This window comes from Aythya ferina (genome assembly GCF_964211825.1).
Source record: "Aythya ferina genome assembly, chromosome: 7".
Lineage (NCBI taxonomy): Eukaryota > Metazoa > Chordata > Aves > Anseriformes > Anatidae > Aythya > Aythya ferina.
In genome coordinates, this window is record NC_140302.1 from 26,930,364 (window position 1) to 26,955,864 (window position 25,501).

Below are 25,501 nucleotides of genomic sequence, written 5' to 3' on the forward strand. Positions count from 1 at the left end.
GACTACAGGACCTGTGTGTTTCTATTACCGATGCTTATATGTAGCAGCTGCTTCCTGAGGTGATGTCTCAAGGGGAAAAAGAATACAGAATAGAAAACAAAAAAGAAAAGAGTGACAAAAAATGATAGATATATGGGGAACAGAGGAAAATTAAGATAATACTTAATAGAACATTATTTAATCAAATGGAAACTGACTATAAGTTACAGCCACAGAGCTGTTGCATTAATCAATTATTTCTTGCGGATCTTAGAAACACAATACATCAAAATATGATACCATAGCCTCCTGGAAAAAACACTATTAGGACAGATGTGTAAATAAATGTGAAATAAATTTACACTAGCTAATCTGCTCTACAGTATTCAGAATCAAAGGGGTGACAAAAAATCCCTGAGAATGCAGTATAGAGATTGCCCCTGGATAGCAAACATTTCTGTCCTACCCCCACACACAGGGCAGCTAACCTGAGAGTCAATACCACAGCTCCAGCAACTCATGAATAATGTATTATATTATGAAATATTCAGGAGAATATGGGTTAATAATGCCAGTACAATCCAGGATAGACAGCCCTGCATTCATCATTTGCTAATGTTCAGCCTTGAGCCAGACCAGAGTGGGAGACACAAGATAAATGACAAAGAGCCAGACAGGTTCATAGTTAAAAACATGATAACTTACCACAGTCTTCCACTGGTGCTGAGCTGGAAAGGAGGGAAGATGATTTATAGACATTATCTTGGTTTATTTTTGTTTAAAAGCTTGGCAATGGAGAGTAAAGTGATACTGAAAAAGACTGTACAGGGTCCTGGTAGGAGACTTGATATATCCTTCTAAAATAGAGTTAGCAAATGTCTCTGTGAAGTCTTTTGAGCAAAACAGTGAGCCAGGAGGGAAATGATGCTTAAGTGATCAGTCTTTTACTGATGCTTTCACCTCTGTAGGGACACATACAACTGGAGGGAAGAGAGAGACAGTGAAATGGGCTGGTGTGAGGGCACCACAAAGTCAGACCTTTCTTCAGCATGCCACCAGTGTACTGAGTTAGAGATGTTGTATCACAGCATTCATGGCCTCTGTGGTCCCTATCCATCCTTGGGGTGAAATCTGTGTCACACAGCAGCCAGACAGAGATCATATTTAACAAGACATTGAAGGAAAATATGAGAGAAGTCAAGTGAGCTTGGCACCAGGTAGGCCTAACCAATAGCAGAAATTCTTACCCTTCTTTTTTGCTTTCTTGCGAGTGAATTCTTTTTCTTTAAAATAGTCTATATAACTTTTTATACTATAGACTCACCTTAGAATAAAATAAACTAAAAATAATTAAATAACTAAAAGTAAAAAAAATAAAATGCCCAATCCTGGGCAGAAGGACAATAAACCTCCATGACTAAAAAAAGCTGAAAATTTGCTAAGCAAAAAGACACCTTCATTCACAAAGGCAAAGCCTGAGGAGACAGCCTGTGGTGGAAAAACTTCCCTTAACTCTGCACTTTTTTAGTAAGCTGTCTGACAGTACCTGGTACAGGAGTCAAGCACTGGTGAGGAGGGCAAGCCAGCATCAGGAGAGAAGTTAATGGGAAAGAGGGTGTCGTATATTTTTTTTTATTATTATTTTTTTTTTTAAGTCCCAAGACATCTTGATATGGAGTAACACAAAAAACACACTTTCTGAAGTTCAAGCCTTCTGGATATGTTATTGTTATTATTTTTTAGAGAATAAAAAAATATCTGAGTTAAAACTCCTCAATTTATCTTGTTCTGTTCAAATACAGCAAAGGTTTATGTAAATTTGTTATTTTCTTTAGAAGTGTCATCTGGCTTTGCTTTTTATTAAATATTAATACATTTGTCTAGGGAAAAAAAAAAAAATTAATTCCTTCCTTGGCAAATCCTCCGGAAGTAGAAAGTTAAACTGAAGGAATTAGGTCTGGTATTGTCTTCTGGGGAATCTAATCAGAGCAGATCCTTCTTCTGGGCTAACTTTCATTACATAAAAGATTTTCTGTACTTTCCAGAGCCACAGTAGGAAACAGTCAAAGCAATAAAGTGAGCACAGGCACTGACCATAGAATCAGAGCTTGCAGCTAATCCTCTCTCCACACCATGAGAGCAGGGAAGGAATGGAGGTCAAGGAACGGTTTGTGAAAATTTTGTAGTCATTTGTTCTTTTTCTGTAATTTAGTGAGTGATATCTTGGAACTTTGTGCTTTGAAGAATGTGCAAATAACAAATTACTTCTATTCTTTCTTCCTTCCCCTGAAGTAAATAGAAAATGGTTGTGGTTCTGTGGACTTCTTTCCCTCCATGCCCATGTTTTCCATCCATGAAAATTCAACTTCTGCTTCCCTTTATTTCACTTGACAACACTGCCACATGCCAGGGCTCCTTCCCTGCCCCAGGCTGAGCTCTACCTCTCTCTTGGTGGCACTCCTAGCATTTCACCAATACCTTTTCTAAACACCACACTCACCCTCAGGTATCATCCTCTGTGCCCTCCATCTCCTCCCTTCTCTTTGATCTGTTCTAGCGCAGAGAAGGCCATGGCGAAGAAACTCAGTGGTCATGTTGAGCTGTCTTGTCACACCTGAGAGCTAGAGCATTTATTGAAAGCCTTTGTTCCATGTCACTTGCAGCTGGTAACAGTATTATTACTTGAAAAGAAAACAATGGTTTCCTCAATTTATTTATTTATTTATTTTTTTTAAATATTCAGAACTCTGGATTTTCAGATTGCATCAAAAATTTTCTGATATTCATTTGAAAAAAATGTATATATATATATATATATTCTTTTCTTTTTACAAGTTGTTTATTAAGGTGATTTTAATTCCTTCAATAACTCTTCAAGAACAAAGAAACCATTTCCCAACCATTCTGAGCTTCATGCCCATATCTCCTAGACCACAAATATTCAGCTATTCCAGACTCTGTAAGGAATTTCCTGTGCAACCTGCAGAAGCTCATCCATCCCCACACTATTCAGTTTCATGGCTCCACATTGCCAGCATCCCTTCAGTTAGCTTAATCATTTCACAGGGTTTTCCCATTTCAGCTCTTGTTGCTTTGTCCTGCTGGTTCTGTTTCCCTTTTTGACTAAGCTGTCTCACTTTCTTTTCCACACACACATGTACCTCTTTCCACAGCCAACTGGTCTAATAATTATTTGTGAGATTTCCACATGGATGATTTCCCTGTTTTGTCAGTCACATATAATTACAATAGCGCCTGTATTACCAAAGTAATCTCTACATCTCATGCCTGACCTTTCTCTTTGTTCTGATGAGAGTGAGGGAAAAAAAAATATAGGGTAATAAAAGACATATCTCCTTGTGCTTTTCTTGCACACTGGATGCCTTCCTTTCTATTCTTGAATCCTTTCTGCATTAGAAATTCTGTATTGTTGTGATCTACAATAAAAGATCCATTTTGAGTGCCTGTGATGTGACTATTTCAGTTTCTCTTCCTTTTCAGCTCACACATTTTGTCCCCTTTCTTCTTGCCATTTTTGCGACAAAAGGAACCTTCTGTGTTATATCAAAGCAAGATCTTCCTAGGGAACCATTCAATTGACTTCCTTAGAGCCTCACATTGTGAGTGCTGCATGTAGAGGTTCTTCGAAACATACTGACACTAATATTTTAAAAAAGTTCCTTCTCCCCTTCTCTCCCACTGGCTCTGGTCAGGGGATCTGAACAGTGTAAGGACTTGGATATTTTTCTCTCTTCTCTTTGTTGAAAAGGAAGATGGCTCAGGAATGCACAAGTGCAGTAGACAATGAACAGAAACAAGACAAAAACCTGGATACAAATATCAGCAATATGTGGAGAAGACTGGATCAAAACCCAGCCACAGCAAGAAATTACTCTTGCTTCAATTGTTGGGAAACACATTTGTTGGCCCTGTTCATCAGTCACCTACTAAAGTACTAGACTTTGTTCCATTTTGATTTCCCAACACAGCAGAAGTCCTCTTGCATTTGGCTTTGTGACACTGGAGTAGAAGTCAGTTCACAAGGACAAAGAAATGTGACTTGCGATTAAACTCAAATTGTCATTTGTATAAATCTCGCTACTGCAGTATAATGATTCCTTCCCACTGGGATGCATTCAGTGTGAACATATCCTATTTGTTGAGAGTCTCAGTTTTGTAAGTCAATTTTTTTCAATGGATGAATAAAAACGCTCCTGAGCACTAGCTGAGGGGTCAGCAGTCTTTGACTTTGCCCACACAGAGAACCCCAAGGCAGGCAAGGTAAGACCCCTTCTCAGTCCTAGGAGTCAATTTTTGGCTGTAGTCAGCAAGTAGCACATTAAGTCTTCCTTTCATTCTAAACAGAGAGATGTCATATCCAGGACTGTGAGTGTGTGCATGTGTGTGTTTTAATATCAAAAGAAATTAAACTAATGATGCAAAATGAGTATGAAAATTTGCAACAGAACAATTTGATTGTTCTGGGAAAACACATCTCCCATTTTTAATCATGGTAATTAATTTCAAAGATTAAGAGGATTCATAGATGAAAATAAAGCACTAAGATTAGAGAAAGGATATGCATTTTACTGGGCATTTGGGTATTCATAGGATTTTTTCATATTAATTTTAAAAACACAGATGATGAAGATATAAAAATAATACTTAATATTTATATAGCGTGGTGCTTTTCATCTTCAAAGCATTCTGCAAATACTACCTCAGTTGCAGAAGACTTGAGAAGAAATGGATTTCACTTTATAAAAGTAAATGATTCAGTTACCCTTGCAACTGCAGACTAAAGAGATCTCTGCCATTCACTTCAAGCTAGAGGTAAGTATTAGACTAGAAACAGATATACATCAAGGAAAGTTACTGTTGAAAAAGAAAAATCTAGCAATTTGAAACTATGAAAATGTAGTGTTAAGAAAATGGAGATATGTATTCACATGCCTTCATGGGTCAGACAAGGTGAAATTCATTCCTGTGCGCAAAGGTTTGAGTGGGATGTAATTGGCACATAGATCCTATCTGACCCTCTGATGAATTCCACCTGCAGTCTCCAAATAAATGGATGCACATTACATAGTGCACAGCTCATTGTGAAACAAAACCATTTTTCTCCTTGGCTCATCTCAGCCCAACCATGAACACGTAAAGCCTAAAATATTTTTCCATGTTGCCCTAGTTAAAATGGACATGCAGACTGCATCATGAACAACTGAGTTTCTGTTCAGGACATCCCAGCTGTCATGATTTGGTAACCTCCACTTAAGGTGCTCCTCCCCAGATGTTTTCATTCTTGGCCATGACATGTTGTAAAGATCAGCCTTAAACTGCCTTTTGTGCCACCCACAAAGGAAGCTGCAGACAAGCCCCTGCTATACTCCAGCAACACTGGGCTCACCCTCCCTTTTGTAGCCACGATGTAATGCTACTGATATCGGATGTTTTGTAAACACACCTATGGAGATAAGTCATTGCCTTCAATCTGCCCCTTTCACTTTTTATCAGCTCCTTAATACCTAAACTCCATTATAACTCAAGGATGATGGTGCTGACTATGGTATCGCTTTACCCATTATCTTTGACCTCAAAGCTCCCCTTTCTCCAACCCAGCCTCAAACTCATGTCTGAGCTCCCATCTGGAGCAGCTCCTATTGGTCTAGCTGGAAAGCTCTTGCTTAGGTTGGAAATAGCAGCACAGTACACCAAAATAATCTATCTGTACCCTCCAAACAGAAAAATGTATGTCAAACATCCTGTGATAACTGCAAGCCTCTTGGTGTGTTTTGCTAGGGCAGTGCCCAAGCCCCGACCATGGCAGTCCATCACAGCCACAATTCATGGAGCTAAACCTTGTGCAGCCCTTTGCTCTTGCAGTAACACCAGGTTCACAACCACAGAGCTGGGGAACAGCTGTGAAAACAGCTTCCAGCAAACTGTACACATATGTAGCTTAAAGAACCAGGAGAAAAGTGCATCCAAACCCTTTTGTTGCTTTAGTCTCAATTTGCGTCTCACAAGGAAGCAAACAGGAGAAAGAAACAGCACATTGACCTCCTTGCTCACATGTATACATTTAGCTTATTATGTTCACTAGTCTCTGCTTTCTAAAATTTCTCCTTATTAAAAACGCAAGCAAATTACCACTGAAGAGCCCTTATCTATGCTGTGCTATAAGAAGTCAGCAAAAGACTGAATCAGCTCTGATGGAGAAGAGGCTCGCAGCTTCGCCTGAGTGTGCAAGCGGAAGTCAGGTTCAAACAGGCTGGAATAATTATAATGAGTTGTTTGCAGTTCTGCTTGGCTGGGAGGTGTTTGTTGTCATGCTTTTTTAATTGCTGAGTCCTTCTGTAGCACAATTTACTTTCATTTGCTTGTTACAGTCACCCCTGACATTTAGAAAGAAACAGTTTGTGTGAGAGAGTGACTAGTGGAACAGTTACTACCTGGTGAGCAGAATAATGTGCTGTGGAGAAAGGAAAATTCAAAAAAGGGTTGCATCTGAGAGATGCAAATATAAAACCTCACTGGAACAGTTAAAGACAAACTCCTCAGGCACCTGAAAGTCAGCTAATGACACAATGCAGTAACTCTAATTTGATCATATGTGCCATATGCAGAGAAAATACACAATCCAAAACAGGACTTGGTCTACCTACTGCTTTAAAAGTATCAGAATAATAAATAGCTCTGAACTGAAAACTATTCTGTGCCAAATCAGCCAGAAGGGAGTATTTGAATTGGAGGGCTGGGGAAAACAGATATTTGGAACTATTAAAGGACATTTCACTATATAACATAAAAGCCACACTCTTACTTTCAGTGAATATTGACTTAAAAAATAACTTGTCTTAACTGGAAAGTGGAAGCAGCTAAAAGTATGTGAGTATGCATGAGCTTAAATCATATATACATATCCACTCAAAAGTAGTTCTATATACAATGTATTATAGATATATTACATATACACACGCACTCACTGGAGTAGAAAAAAGGATAATAATAAATACCTAGTTTATATTTATTGAAGAAAACTGCTAAGAGAAGGAAAATAACCAACTACACCAGCAGCTTATGATGTTTACTGCTCTCTTCCAAGACACAAAGCAGTTTTTTCAGCGTCTTAGTGCAAGATCTCAAAAAGGGGGACATGCATTGTCACGGGATGCTAACAAGTATTTTCTGGACTGTGTTGGGCTGAAGACACAATTGAAGGTAATTGGGGTGAATGATTGAGTTGTCCTCTCTAGTCCTATCTAGCCCAGCAGAAAAAATCCTAGCCACAGAACTAATTTGTTATTATAAGACAGGACTGTCAGAAATGATCCTGAAAAAGCAGAATTGTTTGATCCATATATTTTCTGATGTTCGGGGCAATGAGTCAAGGATATCTTTCTAATCTAATATTAAAGTTCTGAGATGTTAAACAACAGCTATCTAAAGTTCAGCCTTTCCAAATCAATAAGAATAGATCACTTGCAATCAAGAGCTTTAACTCTGAAAAAGAAATGCATCCTAAAACACAGAAGCAAGTACAGAGCAACACCACACAGGATGCTGTCCAGCAGTGGCCACAGTACAGTACCCAAATTCTGATGCCAAGGAGAGGAGTCACAAGTACTACCAGGGCCAGGGCACCCCCTGTTAAGTGAAAGGTGCAGAGGACCAATGTTTCCTTCTTCACAAAGAAAGCTCAGTCCTGACTCAATTGTGTTGACAAGGTCAGGATTCCAATCTCTGCATGTTATCAGTCCAATATTTGTATATCTCAGCCCAACTAATGCCAGAGTAACAGAGGGGGAGAAGCCGTTTGGTGTGGCCCATGGTAGTGTTTGAAGGCAGTCGTGGTTGAAGGGCAAAAAGATTCTCATGATGCTTGTGTAACCTCTCTCTTTTTGGGCCCTTTACCATTTAACATGGATGAGTTTTGCAGAACACCTTCCCCTGCCCAGCTACCTGCATTCTAAAAGCTTGATACACTCATCTATTCTGAAATCTGGTTGAAATGACCCTAAACTATCAGGACAGGATTCTTCTTGGAAACCACGCAAAAATGGGGAAAGAGATATAGACAACTGAACCAGAAGGTAATCTTATTTAGACAGGGATTTTATTTTGTTCATGACACTTCTATTCTAGGACAGCAGAAGAGGATATTCCAAGTCTTCCACTACCGTAATGATCTTTGCTATACAGCTTGCAATGTGTTAGGCTGGCATCCAATATCTTACTGAATGGGCTACAAACCATGCTTTGCTTTTGCTTCACAGGTTTCCCCTGACTGGCAAGGGAAGGAGATTATCTTTTTTTTTTTTGGGGGGGACCTTCTGATTAGGTTGAAAAAAACAAACTTGTTTTTTCTCTTTTTTCAATCACATCAGCTAACTTCCTGAAAGTCAAAGCCTACTCTTTCAGCTCTTGTCATGATTTTATAGCAGCCCCAGAAGTCTAAATTATGAATGTGAATACTTATATCTGTTATCTCAGCTATTAATTTGAGAGACAGGTTAAAAGGGAAGGAAGTCACATGCCCAGGGTGGGTCTAAGGTAAAAAAAAAAATATACCCACATCTATTTTAAAGTATGAAAGAAGCTATCTCTATTTACAACCCAACTAGGAAAAAAAATAAAAATAAAAAAAGCCTTGACAGTATGGTGACTGCACCATTTCTCTTCTTGTAAAAACACATAATAAATTCATTTGTGAAACCGCACTACAAACTGAGTAATTGGAGAGCAAAGGGTTAAGAATCCTCAACATTAATCACAAAGCTTGTCAGATTTTTTTTTCCTCATTAAAAAAGCTCACCTCCATCTTAATATAAATATTCTGGAGAAAAATAACTTTGAAATAATTTTCTATGAAGGAAAGCAAAGTGTTTGACTGAACCACATCAGCCTAAAACTCTGAATCTGTCTGAGGGATCAGGGTGTGCCCCACGACTTTTTGTGTTGTTACAGATTATTTGTCCTCACTGTAGTACAAACCCCACAAGACAACTGACATCTCTATGTAACTGGAGTACAGGCTTGCACCCCAAAATGTAATGGTGCCAACACAGACATTGCCAATAACCAAATCCCAAATTTTCAATACACTTAAACACCTCCAGTAAGGGAAAGTCAACACATTTTCTTAGAATAAAACATGTTGAAATAATGCAATTTGACATTTATAGATCAAGGTTTTCGAAGTTTTGGTTTCCAGAAGTTTTGATCTTTTAATTCTTACACTAATTTTCAATAAAAACAAGCATCGAAATATTAGACTTTCTCAAGGAATCTTAATTTCAGCCATCTCTAATGGATCGAGATTTTACTTTCTATGGCTCAGCTAAAAATTATTTTACATACCCAGAAGACTTCACAGGTTTATAGCCAATCACACATTTGTCCTTTTCACTAAAGTTTTACCCCAGCTCAGGTTAAAGCTCGTTTTCAGAGGCAGGAGGAGCAGAAGTTTCCAGTCACTTGACTTCTTCCCTCTTGCAAACCCAATTACCACAACAGAGCAGCTGCTGCAGGAAGAGGAGTGGTCCGCTGATATGGCCCAGCTGCCTGGGTCACCAGCACCATCTGGGTGATGCACCACAGCTGAATCCAACCTTGCTCTCTCTGCCTTCAGTTTGTCAGGTTTCCTTAGCAAACTTCATGGGATAGACGAAAGCCTTTTGCTATAAACTAAATTAGTTCTGCTTTACTGAATACCCAAAGCTTATGATATTTAACTTGCTGAAATTTTATTACCTTTAACAATCATATTATAAGAACCTGAAGTTTCAGCAAAATTAAGAGAAAACTGTTTATTCTAAGAAATGCTTGGGTTGGCAATCCAATAAACTCTCTAATAAGTTGCAAATTTAAGTCTTCACTGGACCACAACCAACAGTATAATTAGCCTGGTGTACAATTCAGCTCTTAATCATTGCACAAAGTACCCTGTGAAGTGCACCTGGGTCTACCCTTTCAAAGAACAGGTCTGCAAGATAAATTCTTTAAAAAATGAAGTTCTGAGCCTTCAGTGACACAACCCTAAACTGCTGTCATCTTCCATTTCTATTTTGCATTATTATTGTTGTTGTTCACTATTGTTCATGTGTTGTACCATGAATCCAGTGGAGGTAGGGCCACACCAAGCTGTGTAGATACACAGCCAAGAACAGTTCCTGTTCCTAAAAAGCTAAAGCAAGCATAATAAAAGGAGGAGAGGGGGTATTTTCATGTTAATAGACTGTAAAGTTTATGAAGTACTATGGTGTATTTTTGTTTTATTCTCATCACCTCTTAAAGCTAGAACTTCTGTTTCTTGTTAGGAAAAAATACCTAGTCCATGTGGTGTCAGAATAGTATAGTTGCATGGTATTTTGTACAGCAAACATAAAAGATCTCCCCTGACTTCCTCCAGTTTTACATTAGATATAATCTGTTGTCTTTAATGATGTGGTTTTTAGATCCATGCAAGCAAAAGAGAACAAGACCATCTCAGTGAAAACATCAGGTTTTAATGTTGTTCATTTTTAGTGTAGAAATAGCGAGGAAAAATATTTCCCTGGCATAAGAAATAATACATAAGGACAAGATTCATCACAGGCATTTTTACCCTTCCAAAAGTTAGGTGTCCAAGTGCTTTACATAGTCAGTAGAGGGGATTCTCTATGAGGGATCCAATCTCTTTAAGTATCTGTCTTGGGATGAGATAAATCTTCACTGGAAATGTTTCTCCGTCACTCCGTTGACTAAAGGAAATCTATACCTGTAGCTGAGGCTAGAAAACTACAGTGATATGAATCCCATTACTGATCTTTGCATTTTTTAGGGGCCTACAAGGTTGCAGATGCTTAATTTCACTATGAGACAGTGTTTCAATGAGTAGAGCAATATTTATCATCCACGGTGGGAGTCAAGGAGCCTATACCGGCACACCAGATGAAAAGAGCCTTTGTCTTTCAGAAACATACCTTGAAGACTCAGCACCTACAACTTTGTGAGCAATTGTTTATTTTTCGCATGATAGCCATACTGAAAAATCAAATCAGAGTACTCTTTCTTTTTATACAGAATGTTATTTTTCTTGGCAAGCTGCATCTGCTAAAGTACGATATTTTGTTTAAAAGCAACAACAAAAGTTTAATTTTATTTGTTTTACTTTTATGTTGTTTATTTAATTTAAGCACAGACAGTGTTGTTCCCCTCAAATTGAAAACCTGATGCCTTCTGTGCATAATAAAACAAACATTTTTGTTTTTTCCAAAAATGATCCTCAGCCAAATAAGAATAATTTTGGTTAACACAAAGTTTCTGTTTTCAACAAGGAAATTATTCATCCAAAAAGAATAGAAACATTACGATCGTTAACTAATTATGGCTTGTGATATCCCCAGTGCAGTGGTAAGAGGACATTTTCCATGTTATTAAATTCTGGCTGGACTGGGATCAATGTATTTGCAAAGACTGATGAAGCATCAGATCTTTTGAACATGACCCTGTGCAACATGATCCAAGGTAGCAATTTGCTGAAAAGAACAGATGTTTTCTTTGTACTTGTATAAAGTCTGGCACGGGTTGGCTGCAGTATGTGTTCCATCAAGTTTCATGCTATAACATTTGGTGCTATAAGGGCTCTGAGATCAAGAATATGTGTCAATTTATGTCACTGAGAGCAGCTACCCATTTATCCACAAACAACATTCCTGTGATGTTCTTAAAGGCATCTGGCATAGTCTTGGCTGTGGTTGACGTGAGGCATGCTTGCAGCAGTGTGTAACTGCATCTAGCTTAAAGTGTCTTTATGAAAACTGTCTCACAGTATGCTTCGCGGAGACAAATGCAATTAAAAGTTACAACAGAAATCTATCAGGTGAAAGACAAAGTGGTCCAGGAGAGGAGAAAAGATACTTTCACCTTGAGATCAGTGTGAGTGATATTCTTCATGTCAGAAGCACTCTATGAAAAGGGTCTCTCACCACAAAGGGCAGAAACCTACCCCTTAGGGAAGGGCACTACCTAACTCCTTTCCAACAAAAGAAAAGGAGTTAGGTAGTGCCAGCATACACGACATCAATTTACAGCACTGTGAAACTTAACAGAGTATTGCTGTTTTGTTTTGTTTTGTTTTGTTTTGTTTTGTTTTGTTTTTGTTTTTGTTTTGTTTTGTTTTGCTGGTGAGGGTTAGGATAATACACAAGCCAAGTTTCCAGGCAGGTATAAACTGGAAGTCACAAACGTGATCTCCTTCACCTTAAATGGGTTCTCACATGTTTCTAAATTCTGATCAAGTCTTTCCAGTCTTGGTGTTTGCTACTCAGATCTTCTCTGTCTGCTCATCTGTCTTCTAATCTGCTAGTTCTTACCACTAATCTGCTAGTTCTTACCACTCTGGAGGGAGTTTTCTTCCAGAATAAGGAAATCAAGACCTTAAATCAAATCTCCCTGAGTGAGCCGAGTTTTTGCACATTCTCTCTGTTATAGACTTGAATAATTTTGAGCAAAACATTTCTTGCTGAGCTCTATACCATATAACTTGACCACTGAAGTAGTGAGGCAGAAGACAGAGGAAAAGATATACTGGGTTAATGAACCATGCCCACATGTATGCTTTCTGTAAAAGACTTTCCAAGCGGAAATTATTGAGGTTTCCTTTGTGTCATTCTGTTTATCAGAATACCTTAATCCTTCCAAATATTTCACCACTAGGGTTTGCTATTATAATGATATCACAGAAATAGTTCTGAAATGCAAGATTTCAAGAGGTTCTGAGCATTATGAGGTGACGTTCTGTTATTCTTTAAAAATACTTCTGTGCCCAAGAACTGCTATCCTTAATTTTGTGCTGAATGGGGACTCAGAATTTAAAACAAAATAAAATTAATTGTAAGAGAAAAAAAAAAAAAAAAAAAAAAAAAAAACAAATACTGTACACAGAGACCATTCTATCCAACCTGTCATGATCTTCAGTTTAACTCCTAAAAACATTTTTTCCAATTGAGTAATTTGTACTTGAAGAGTTTATGATTGATATGCAAAAAAAAAAAAAAAAGTTTTGTATATCACATTAGTCAGCTATTTGTATTCCAGATAATGATTCTTTTCTGTTTGTTTTCTTCCATGTACATGATCAAAGGCTACCAGACAAACAGCTCAGATGGTAAAAGAGGTGTATGTTCATTGGTATTTTTAGCACTAGGAGAAATATGTGACATTGTGTTGAACGTTTTCCATTTATTTGATGAGAAATCAGAAGGTGTTGCCAGCTAGCTGTTTTACATTATAGCCTGCATATACTTGAAGTTCCCAGTCTAAGAATTAGGTCCAACTACTCTGGGAATGCTGCTAAGAAGTGCAAAAGTTTGCCTTGCCCTGATGAACATCTTTCAAGAACTGAAAGTTAAAATATGCATTTTGTCAGAAAGAAGCACATAGCAGTAATCAAGTTGGACATGAGTAGAAATACTTTGAGATATTTTTCTGAACCTGAGGCTGGCTTGGTTTGGAAGTCTCAAAGGAGGACTAAAAAGGAGAAAGGTATGCTTCATTGGTACCCTCCAGCAATTGCTGCATGGGAGGCAGGTAGTGACCCTGGTTGTAGCTGCATCTCATTTTGCTACCAGTTAGGTAGCAGGAAACCAACCTTGTAAAGGTTTCTCTATTTATCCGGTGATGCAGACAATTACCTGGAAGCAGACCTGCCTCTGTGCAAGACTGCCCACTCCCTGGCCTCTCCACTTCTCCTGCCAGGGAAGCTGCCAGTAACATTGGTGTGTTTGCAACATGTCCATGTTAGTGCCTGGACAATAATCTCAGACTCGTTTTTCTGCCAGCAGCTAATGCGTTTTTCAGTCATTATCATCCACACAGCCAGTCAGACAACACGGAACCAGGTGCTCTACATTCTTTGTTGCATTGCCACTCTCTAAACCATCTATGCTTGACTGTTTGCCAATTTTTCTTTTAATAAAGCATCTCTTTCTTCCTGTTTGTGCAGAAGTCCATCACAGGAAACAATATAATTTACTGTATGCTCAGCCTACTGGCTATGCCCAAAAATAGTGCTTCACAACAGGAGGTAAAGATTTGCCACTAGTACCTCTGTGGAAAGTGCTACATCCAGTGCCAGCCATGTAATTACTGCTCTTTTCACCTCCAGTAAAATTTATAGGCAGTACTGTCATTTAGAGTTTCCTGAGCATAGACTTTCATACTTTATGGTGAGTACATTAATAGCTCCTAACTACTGAAGTTTCTAATCATCCATATTGAAAAAAAAATAAATTTATTACCACCCTATTAGAGCCATTTTAATGTTCTATAAGCATATTATTTGCACATTTGAGTGTAAGTCATCAATAAGTCCTTTCTAAGGAGATTACTTTAATATAACTAAATAAGATAATGATTCTGCAGACTATGGGTGGGTGTCAGCCCCCTGCTAAGAACCAGAAACATTCCAGGAGGAGAGACAGGTGGTGTTTTTGTGGTAGACAGTGTCTTGGTTAATTCAGCAAGGATTGAGCTGGTGGTATCTGGAGCAGACTCAACAAAGACCTACAGACTGAGGCTTTAGTTTATGGGCAATGAAGGAGGACTATATCTTCTGTAGAATTAAAACCAAAAGGTTTTATGTGGAGCCTCTCTTAGCCTCCCTAGAAAAGTTTTTGGAATTTCTTAATGGAAATTTCTAAGATGGAGAAGGGTCTTATTCCTGTTCTTGGTTATTACAAAACCTCTCCCAAACTGTGACAGCTTAGGAGCCTAATGTGGTTCCCTGAGATGGTGGTAGAGCTGTGAGGTCTCCAGTCCAAAACCCAGCACAGGACAGGGCCAGTTTAGAGCTGGATGTTCAGGGCTGTGCCCAGTCAAATTCTGAATCTCTCCAATGATGGAGACTTCAAAGCCTCCCTGCAACTTGCTCCAGCATACCAGTATCTTACTTGCATCTCAGCAACAAAGAGAGCAGAAAAACCCACATTTTTCAAAAGTTTGCCCTAAAACAAGTTAATTGACCAGTGTTATGACTGCAGTGGAACTGAGGTACAATTGCGTTTCCCTGGTGCTTCCAGGAAGCACACAGGAGTCCATGAGGGACTGTGGGAGTACCATCTCCTACAGCTGGGCTCTTCCTAAAGCACTTCAGCTGTATCACCCCAATTATTGTTCCAAAACTAGGTGGGAGAAACGAGTGACAACAATAACACCCTCCTTACTTCAGGCAAATAAACATCAGTAGGCAAAAAACTTTAAGATTTCTTCTGCTGTTGTCCCATTATTTCCTACAAACAAACACAGCCTCTCTGTAAGGATGCGATAACGCAGTGTGCATCAACGATAAGAGATTTCCAGGTGAGACATCTGCGTCAGCCACTGCTCAGCACCTCGCCGCTGCTGGGTCTAATTATATATCTTGGCGCTTTCATCTGATACCCCTGCGTGCCGCAGCTGGAGACATCTCTGTCACTTCAGGCAGCTCTAAGAGTTTCTGTGACAGAAAACATTGGCTTAGTCCCTGTGGCAGTGCTGGGACCCGGCAGCACAAGCGGAGGTGCTGCAGAGTCCCAGAGAAGAGCAAGCAACTGGAACTGACAGGTCCCACACACCTTTCCTTTCCCCCACAACTCTCCAGGCTCTGCTGTGAGATGGGAGCAGGGATATCGCCTGTTGCCACCAAAACCAGCACCCCCAGGATCTGTCCCTCCTTCCCTCAAGCACTTTCCAATTTCATGTGCCTTCAACCGCAGCAGAGGCACATTGCACCGTGCTGCCTTTCAGCCCATGGGGTCAGCCTGTAATTGAATATCTCTTCAAGTCTGCTTTTGATTATCTGTCTGAAAACAAAACTTCATAGCTAAGCATTACTTCTTTTTTATGTCACCACTGTTGTATTGGGGCAGTGGTATTAATTTTGGACACTTCATCAAAAAAAAATCTCCTTTTGGGTTTCCTTCTCACAGCCTCAAGTCAAGCAAAGCAAACAATGAAACTGTTGGGAATGAAGAAAGGAACAAGGTATTAGGCTTTTTATTAGTTACAGAATTTATTTCACCACTGCTTCAGCTTGCTCCCATCTTTGCCACAAGGCAAATGTCTAAATATATTTTATGGAAGCAAAGGATGCAGGAGCTCTGTGGCCAAGTCACAGAGCTGGACAGTGAGAGGCCTTAAAAGTCTGCAGCACCTTTGCATGAATTTTGAAAGTATAAATAAGGAACAGAAGGATTTGTGAACAGTGCTGATTTCATGTACAAAATAAATACGCTCATAGTACATAGAGCATTGCACACTGGTGAATTTGTCAGAATCGCAAAGGATGCCAAGGAAGGGGTGTTTGCAGCCCATCTCCTATTCAGTGACATCTGAGATAGTTTCACAGCACTGATTCTGTTATGAGAATTTTATTCATTTATTTATTTATTTATTACTTGGGAGGTCTTAAATAACTGTTCCTTTAGAAATGTAATTATCCTGGCGTTTGGGGGAAAAATCTAGAAAAAAAAAGTTGAAAACAAAATTTTCCAGTTGTCTTGAAGTAGTAATTGATTTTGTCAGTTGACTAAAATGCTCAAGATTTTACCTTTTTACCTGAAATTACTCTGAGAAATGGTTTCGGTATCAAAAATTAGTCTGGGAAGGGAAAGCCAGGTTGTCTGCAATCTCAGGCACATTTCATGCTCCCCTTCACTGTTGTTAGAAGGAAGATCTCAGTCAACACTTACTGTCTGCTAGTGCAGTTACTCCAAGTAGACACTGTGCTATTTGAGTAGATATCTGCATTAGCAGAGGACAGTAGTTTAAAGTAAGACCATCTTCCAGAAAGGGAATTACCATGCAAGCACTCAGGTGTGCATACACACACCATTTTTTCACATGCCACATGTATACAGTGGGGTCTAAAAGAATGAAAATCATCAGGTTGAAAAATCTTGCATTGCTCCTGCATGAGGGCAGAGTGGATTTTTATTTTCTAGGAACTGGTGATGTGGGAAATGGAATAACCAGAAAAGTGTTCTTTAAAGGAAGGATATAAATGGAAGCTGCAATAAAAAGAAACACCACATGCACCTACCCATTTCCACACAGTAAGCTTGCTTTTAAGCCAGCAGCATACAGAAATATATATACATGTATATGTTTCTGAAAGTTTGAAGGCAGTGTTTCATTGTGCTGACAACAGTCAAACCAGTCCAATTGGGATGATCTTTAGAAAAGACTCACTTTGGTATCTAACAGAAACTTTTCTATTGTGCATTGGATGTTTAAGGCTAATCCCTTTCCCCTACACAAATTTACTAATTCCTTCTTACCTTGTGAACAAATACCCCTCATCTTCACAAAATATACATTGAACTTTCTCTTTCACATGTGTATAAATGTAAATGTAAATATAAACATGAACACAAATATGAATTTTAAGTTTATATCTGTTTGTATATAAATATATGCGTATATACGTGTATGTGTATATGAGACACCTTAATAAAATTACATACTCCCAAAAGAAGCTGGCTGATGCTTTGAGAGATGGTACCTTTATTACAAGTGGTGATGATGCCCAGAGCTGGAAGAGGAAGGAGGAACCCAACAAAAAGTAGTTAGCAATCTGTTCTGCCAGTCCACCCCTCATGGATCTCTCATTCAGACCCCTTGCATTTTGACAGTGGGAAGACAAGAAATTATCTAAAATTAAACTCATATCACCACTGCTACTGCCTCTCTGCTGGTTAAGTTTGAGGTTGGTAATTAATCCAGTAAGGGAACCCCTAATAAAATGTAGTCTAAAGAATTGGGGGAAAGAGAGAGGGGATGCACTTTTATTGCATTGAAAATCATAAGTTGAAGTAAATTAAAGGCTGGAAAATATGAAAAGCTCCAAATGAAGTATTTGAAACTTTTTATGTATTTATTTTCAGATCATTGGTTTGATGGGGAAAAAAAAAATAAATCAAGATTTTGATTTTTTTTTTTCAGTGTAGGGGAATTAAAAAAAAAAAAAAATTCTGATCTCAGAAATTCTCCAAGGATGAAAAAATATTTTTTACTCAATTTTGGCTGAGCTGGGGTTATGGCTGACTTCCCCTTGCTACTGTCCATGGCTTCTTTTTGTTAATATATCTCACATCCATTTATTGCTATGGACAGCATAGCAAGCTTTTGAAAGTGCAAGTTGCTTTAGTGCTGCATATAGTGATGATGCACACAGTCAGCAAGAAGGGTAAACTTTTGCAAATCAAGATCTTATATTGACACCGCAGTGTAAGGAATAAATTACTTTATTCTACATCACACTTACAAGCTTTGATCTCAGTTTCAGTGGCTGATCAAAGCTGGACGTCAATCCCCCTTTGGTACCCAGCCCAAATCAATGGAATAGGAGCATGGCAATATAGCATGGCAAGTATCCACCTAAGTCCTCAGGTACCAAAACCAGATGCTTTGTCACAGGGTGGCTACGCTGTGGGCACCAGGTGGCTCCTTCTTTCCTTCTCAGCTTCCCCTTCTCCTGTACACTCCAACAAGCTTAAGGTTCCTCATCCAAAATCTTGGAAACTGTAAATGACATTCTGCCATGCAAACACAGCAGGATAAATCAAAGACATTTTTAGTGTCCAGGGAGTTCTTGTAGTGATGGAGTAGGGATTTTTTTCAGTCATTCACTTCTTAGAAATACACAGAATAAATAATTTTCCAGTTCTATTAATATTTTCTTTATAAGTACGTAATTTTTTAGTAGTTGGTGCCTCTGAAGCTGCTTTTCATCACATATTCAGCTATTTTCTCAGGTGCAACAAGGCTACCAGCAACCTCTCTTCAAGGAACACCCCCCTCATGGCACTGAACAGATTCTGTGTAATTGGAAAAACAGTCAAGTGCAAACAGGTGTTGGTGGGCGATGGTACAGGGAGATACCGTTCTCTTATCTCAGTGTTTGCAAACCTTTTCCAGCTCTCAACAAAAGATTTACTAGTCTCAACGGTAAAGAAAAAAAAATAATAGTTTTGAAAAATCTCTGAACAATAACATTGTTACAGATATCCCACAGGGCTCTGGCAGTATCCCAGGCTGAATCTACCATGTGTACACAGCATGTAACTCTCCAAGCTAATACAGTGCAAAGCTCTGTTATGTCTTTGGCCTCCAGAAAACAACTGCCCAATAAGAGATTTGATGAGAAAAAAAATTATTTTGCCACTAACCATTACACTGATCAATAATCTATTAACTCTAACCTTGCTAGCAATGGACATTACTAGGATTTATGGTCAGTCATTTGAACTTTCATTCCTTCAGAGTTATAGCCAAGATAAAAATAAATAAATAAATAAATAGAGGTGTATCCTATCACTGGGCAGAAATTAAACATTTAACCTTTACACGGAAGCTCAATATTAAACTTCATCCAACATTTTTATCCTTTCTTTTCCATGTCACAGCCCGGTAGCATTTGTTGTTCAAGTTTTAAAAATTATTGGCTCATGTTTCATTTTGTTCAGTATTGACTCAGGAAGAGATGGCAGGAAATGGCAAAGAAACAAGGGGTCATTGACAGAAAACAACTCCTAGGAAACAACTCTTTCTTTCTGTTGTAAAAATCATTCCTCCTTAAGGTCCGTTCATGCCATGCTTAGACACTGTCTGAACACTCAGTGCCACATTCAAGAAGGACGATGTCAGGTCAGAGAGAAGTGTCTTACATCATTACAATTTAATGTCACAGTTTTTATTCCAAAATATGAGCCACATCACTATAAGGCACCTCCATCCTAACAGTGACTCCATGCTGGGAGGAGGTGTACTTGGAGAATTGCACGGCAAGAAGCAGGACACACACTGGTGCTGCACATCAACCAGACTGGTGTCCTGCTGAGCACCTTCCTGTGGGATTCACGATATCATTGTACAGTGCACAACTGCCAGCTCTGCAGTCTTCCCACTGATGCTGAAGAAGAGCTGAGCAATAGTGCTTGTCATGAGTGTGGCCAGCAGAATTGTCCCTGTGGCAATTAGAAAGAAAGCCTCTGCCCTGACTCTCCTTTCATCTCATCTCCTTTCCTTTGCCTGAAAATAAGCCAGAGAAGCACATCCTTTGCAAGCACTTAAAGGGTGCAATGCCTTCTGTTAGCTGAGCAAATGGCAAGGGAAAATATAAAGGAGAATTAATAAAAATAATAATAAAATAAAAAAAGTCAAGCACTAGTAAAACTTCTTTTAATACAAGATTAGACGGGGCTTATCTGACCTGCCAGAGAGACTAAGAGGGAGGCAGCTTATAAAGCAACGTCAATGCATCCTCTCTTCCCCAGTCCTGTGATAGCCTGTGATGATATGAGATTCTCCAGTTGAGAAAGGAACATCCCTGCTTCCACAGGGCACGGTGTCCTTGAAAAAAAAAAAAAAAAAAAAAAAAGAGTGTGCTCAGGTATATGACTCATTCTTCCTATTATGTGTAGACTGAAGAACGCTTTCACTCTACAAAGCAGCCCACTCCACAGAGAGACATCTGGTAAATCCTACATGAGTTAACCTCATGCCACAATCTCACAAAAACAGGAAAATGAAAACAGGTTCCTCCTGCCGGCAGCTTCTCTGCATGAGAGGAAATGATGAGCTTTGTCCTTGAAAGGTGATTGCTGTGTGGGACATGAGATGGAGCTCCCCTTAGCACAGGGACTCTTCCACACCTAGACAGACATTGCAGTGGCTGTGAATGAGTCTTAAATGACAGGCAAACAAAATTTGTTCTAGTGGATTTGCACCTCATGGAAATCACAGAGACCTGGGACAAAGCAGGAATGTTTGCTAGAGAGCATGGTCAAAAAAGCTGCTGTCCTTTTGCTCCATCCTCTGCCACAGACCTGTGGAGGGGTTCCACTGCTTTGGAGCGGATGGAGCTCAGCACCACACAACCTGGCAGCTCTCAGATGCTCTCCAGAGGAGGCACTCTCCCCAGGAGCTACAAGACCCTCTGTGACCAGTCTGAGCAATGCTTACTGCTCTGTGTCTCAGCTCCATAAAGAGATCCACGGCCCCACACCTTGCTGCAGCCAGCTCTGCCTGCAGACTCATGGCTCCAGGAACACCAGTGCAAGCACTCTGCACAGCTCACAATCAGCAAAACTCTCTTACATCAGAGAAATCTAACACCCATGGGCAGGTGCTGAACATCATTCTCCTGAGCATGTCCAAACTCGACTCTGCAAAGCCTTAAACCCTGGCTGGGATGTACCTGCCAGAAGTGCAGGGTGAATCCAACTGACAGAGCTCAGCATGGTGCCCTGGGATCTCTACATTAGTGCCCAGCCTACATTTTGTTTCCTTTCTGTTCCCATCCAGCATACGCTGTTTTTTAACACGTCCCTGTAAGGAAACATTTTGCAATACAATATCAACAGATTCAGTCTTGTCACCACAGCAGTGACAGAATAGCCTCAAAGGCAGTTAAGTTTCTACAGTCTAGATGCCAACTTCTGCTGTTACCCATCAAAACTTCTTTGAGGATCTAAGCCTATGGACCTCAGCTTTCTCTGGAAGCTTCTTGTTCGTGACACAGCTTGTCCAATGGGCAAATTCCTACAGACTCGGTGTTTGAACAGACTGAGCAAAACACTGAGTTTAAGACACTTTTCCACCACCCACATCTCAAACTTGTCACATTTTGCTAGTGGGAGGCTGAAAGTCGGACGTGCAGAAGGACTTGGGCTTTATGTTCTGATATAAGCCATCCCTTATAGATGCAGTTTGTGGGGCCAGTAAGCAGCTTGTTCTGCAAAGTGTCTGAACTCGACCACTTCATGCAGCCCAGCAAGAAGACTGGGTCTTGTGGGTTGCCTTCATGCAGGTCAGGGTTAAACTGATGGCACTGATGAAATGCAAATGGAAAATATTATGTAAAAAGAATTGCATAATGTTCCCAGATGTTTTCAATTTTCTGAGTACTTCTAAAAATAAAATGAACTTTTAATACTTAATCAACATAGTTATTCATTCTCTTTTACCCAAGATGAAATTTCCCATGAATTTTTTATGGATACACATTAGTTATTATTGCCTTTGGCTTCCTGGTTCAGACACGGTTCTGCCCTCTGTTCCACTGATTTTACAAATTACCCCCACTACATAGGCTGGGAGTGCTCTTAGATCCTTGAGAAAGCTCTTCAATTGATTTTATAAATCTGTTCAGGTTTGGCTGGAGTGAATTTAGAAGAGGAATATTTGCAAGGAGTGCATTAGCTAACTAATGGGGACACAGCTTGCCCGTTAGTAGCTGGTCGCAGGCTCAGGTAGCCCCTCTGCCCCGGAGTGAACCCATCTCACAGAGCCCCCTGGTGCCATGGGCAGGGCATGATGTGGATTATTGTGGCTGCTGCTGTTTATTTCCTTTCATATCGTCCCACACTAGCATATGCTGGTGGCAGAGCTGCCTTTAGGACGGTGAAAAGAAAACCTAATTGGATGGTGCCAGGCTGGAGCCTCTTTCCATTCAGTGCTAAAGAGAAAACCTGCTGCAGAGAGGGGAGGCCTTTAAGCCCATTAAATCAGTGGGAACTGTTTTTATTCCGGACTGAAATGTCTCTGTGATTTTTATCCCTATGTTTATTACATAGCACTCAACAACACAAGTCCTTAAAGATGAGAATGTGTTTTCTCGATAAATCCCAGCCTGCCTCAGATTCTTGTGCAAATGCATTGGACTTATCTTGCTAAAGAAATGATCTGAAAGGAAAGGAAGCACAGAGAGAGCCTGAGAGACTGTGAAGTGGCTGATTTGATTGTCTGAAGAAATGAGAATGCTTGCATGGCCACCTCCTAAAAGCAAAGTTCTGCAAACAACCGCAGAAGAAAATGACCAGGGCGATATTGAACTGTCAGCCAGAGAAAACGGAGAGGACACTCAAGCAGTATGTCTACTCCGTGTAAAAATAAAAGCCTGCAGCTTCCAAATGTTTCCACGAGTGCTTTAGCTTGTTATGCCATCTCACATCTCTGAGGAAATTATGAGCCATGAGCAGGAAGGACATCACGTCGGGGACAGGTGAAAGAGAGGAAAATGGGGGATTGGTATCCATCCAAGCACGGCTACTGCTCTGTTAGATATCGGCACCAGCCCCTGCTCGGGACATCCCACTCATAAAGCAGGAGATTTCCCAACAACGCTGTGTACCGACAGTTACAAAGCTGCAAGGCAATAGCCCATTATGCTGTTTTCAGCACCATTGGTATACAGTCATACAGCATTTAGCAAAGGCATGTTTAGTACCTTGTACATCTTTTTCTGCCAACACTGGGAATCCATTTAGAACAAGCTGTTGGGCTTTATTTTTATTTTACATAATATTTTTTTTCTAAATGCATTAAGATAAATACGTGTATTAACAGCCACCAGGGCAAACAGAAAATATTCATTTGCATTTATCGCAGACAGTTAGAGTCCTACCACACTTTACCTCTCATAAAGGAAATTTCTCCTGTGATGAATTAATCTTTATGACTGAGTTCTTGATTCCTTCATTTCTTCATAGCCACCATGTTTGTTTTTTTTAAAGGAGAACTGAGTGTTTGTTGATTTTTCTTGTTATAAATATTGTGTTTTCTGCTAACAGCAATTCATAAAAGGGGTGACTGATCCTGAAGAACCCTAAATCTGAAGCACAAGAAGACCTGAATATGTACCTCTAATGTGTACTCAGCCCTAAATATTTTCAGTGGATTTTCAGAAGCCCTTAAAGGGTAAACACTTTTGTGCAGTCCAGTGCAGTCACCAAGAGCTATTTTATTTTGAAATTAGCAACACGCTATCTTCAGATTGCTTCATCTGTTCTTGGTCCATGGAAACCACCAAACAATTGATCTGGTCTGCCATCACAGCTGTTATAAAGGGTCAAGAGAAAAACAAGAGAGTAAGCTGAAGCCCCAAAAAGGCTTTGGTGAGATGTGCAGCTACATTCATGTACCCTGCCTGTGTGTGTACGTTGCATTCACCAAGCAGCTGTTCCAAACGTGTGTTGAGCCCCAACGCCTCTTATCCTCCACCTGTTATAGCACAGAGAGCATTTTCATTTCTAAACATTCTGCTTTTTTCTGTTTTCTGCGCTTTTGAGGCTCTGCCTGGTCCCCAGATAGCCATTCTGGAGGTGCTAAAGCCAGCAGGGTTAAGCTGTGGAGACCACTGGAGACAGCACAAAGCACTAGAGTTCAGCCCTGGATGTCTCTTAGGACCATGCCAAGACATTGAGGGTTGACCCTTTAGGGGACACTGAGTCAGTAACATAAGATCTATGACTTCTACGCCTCTCCAGCACACCAGTTGAAATTCCCATAGACAGAGTGGTCTAAAAAGCCAATTAATTGACATTATTTAAAGGCAGTTTTTCAAGGGAGTCCTTTGTTGGAGGAACTGAGTCTCAGCTCTGTGCTAAATTATGCACAGGAGTTAAGGGAGGTGAGAGTAAGAAATCCACTGGGTAATCATAATCACTGTGCAATTAGGTTTGATATCATAATAGAAGGTTACTCTCCTAGGGGTAATGCAGTGAGGGTGAACTTTAAAAGGCCAGATTTTAAAACTATGAGAAAAATGATTAACAGCAGGCTCAAGGGCAAAGTGAAACACTTTAACAACATACAGCAAATTTGTTCCTGGAGTAACTCCTCTGACAGCCCCAGGAGTTGTTCCAAGGGTCAGTTTGGCTAATGTTATCAGTCTGGAGGATATTTAAGAACCTGTGCTGGAGAAGCAGATTGTGGTTGGATCTTTGTGCTGAGAAAGAGTAGGAATGAAAAAATCTGCATGGCTGAATGAAGTTTATTGAAAATAAGCACCCCTTTAAAAATAAAAAGGGGTATCTGAATAAAGCTCGGAACATAGTCTAGAATAAAGGGCAGACAAGATAGAAAGGAAATGGAATTAGAGAGATAGGATTATAAAGAAGAAGGAAAAAAAAAAAAAGGAAAGAAAAAAGAAAAGAAAAAAAAAAGATATTTCTTGTACAGAAGAGAAAATAAAAAATAAAAAAAAATAATTAAAAAAACATTCATTTAATGAAGGGAACTTTAAATCACCTTTGTTACATGACAGCTTTATTGTACCTAATTAACTCAAATCTATGTATGTGTTACTGTGTGACAACTCACTATCACATGCACAAAATCAGACATTACTTCAGCAGAACCCTGTAACTTTGTGGGTAAAGGGAGAGACTGAAAACCAGAGGATGCTAAAGCAGTAAAGAAACTGTGACCTGAGTTATTCGTACAGATGTAACCAAAGAGATCCCTCGTCTGTGTCAGTTTCTGTGGGAAAGCAGAGAGTGACTTCCTAGTGATTAACTTCTGAGGAAGGTGAACAGGACCAGAGGAAGGAGTTATGTGTCTGCCAGTTCTCCAGGGCACTAAATCACCCGGACTGGCTAGTACCTGGCCCAGACTGTGGAGAAAACAAACTACACAGTAGTGAACCTGGCAAACAAGGTGCCCTGCTTGCCTTACAATGTGAAATGCCCCTTGAAAGACAAGTAATGAATCTACCACC

General features: G+C 39.7%; 1 long non-coding RNA gene across 2 annotated transcripts in view; it reads right to left on the minus strand.

Moving 5' to 3' along the window:
* Nucleotides 1-9,483, minus strand: part of LOC311439393 — a 48,553-nt gene extending 39,070 nt beyond the window's left edge. For both annotated transcript variants that reach the window (XR_014694697.1, XR_014694698.1), the window contains exon 1: nucleotides 9,340-9,483. This is a non-coding gene — a long non-coding RNA (uncharacterized lncRNA). The remainder of the gene's footprint in view (nucleotides 1-9,339) is intronic.
* Between the last annotated feature and the right edge of the window lie 16,018 nt (nucleotides 9,484-25,501).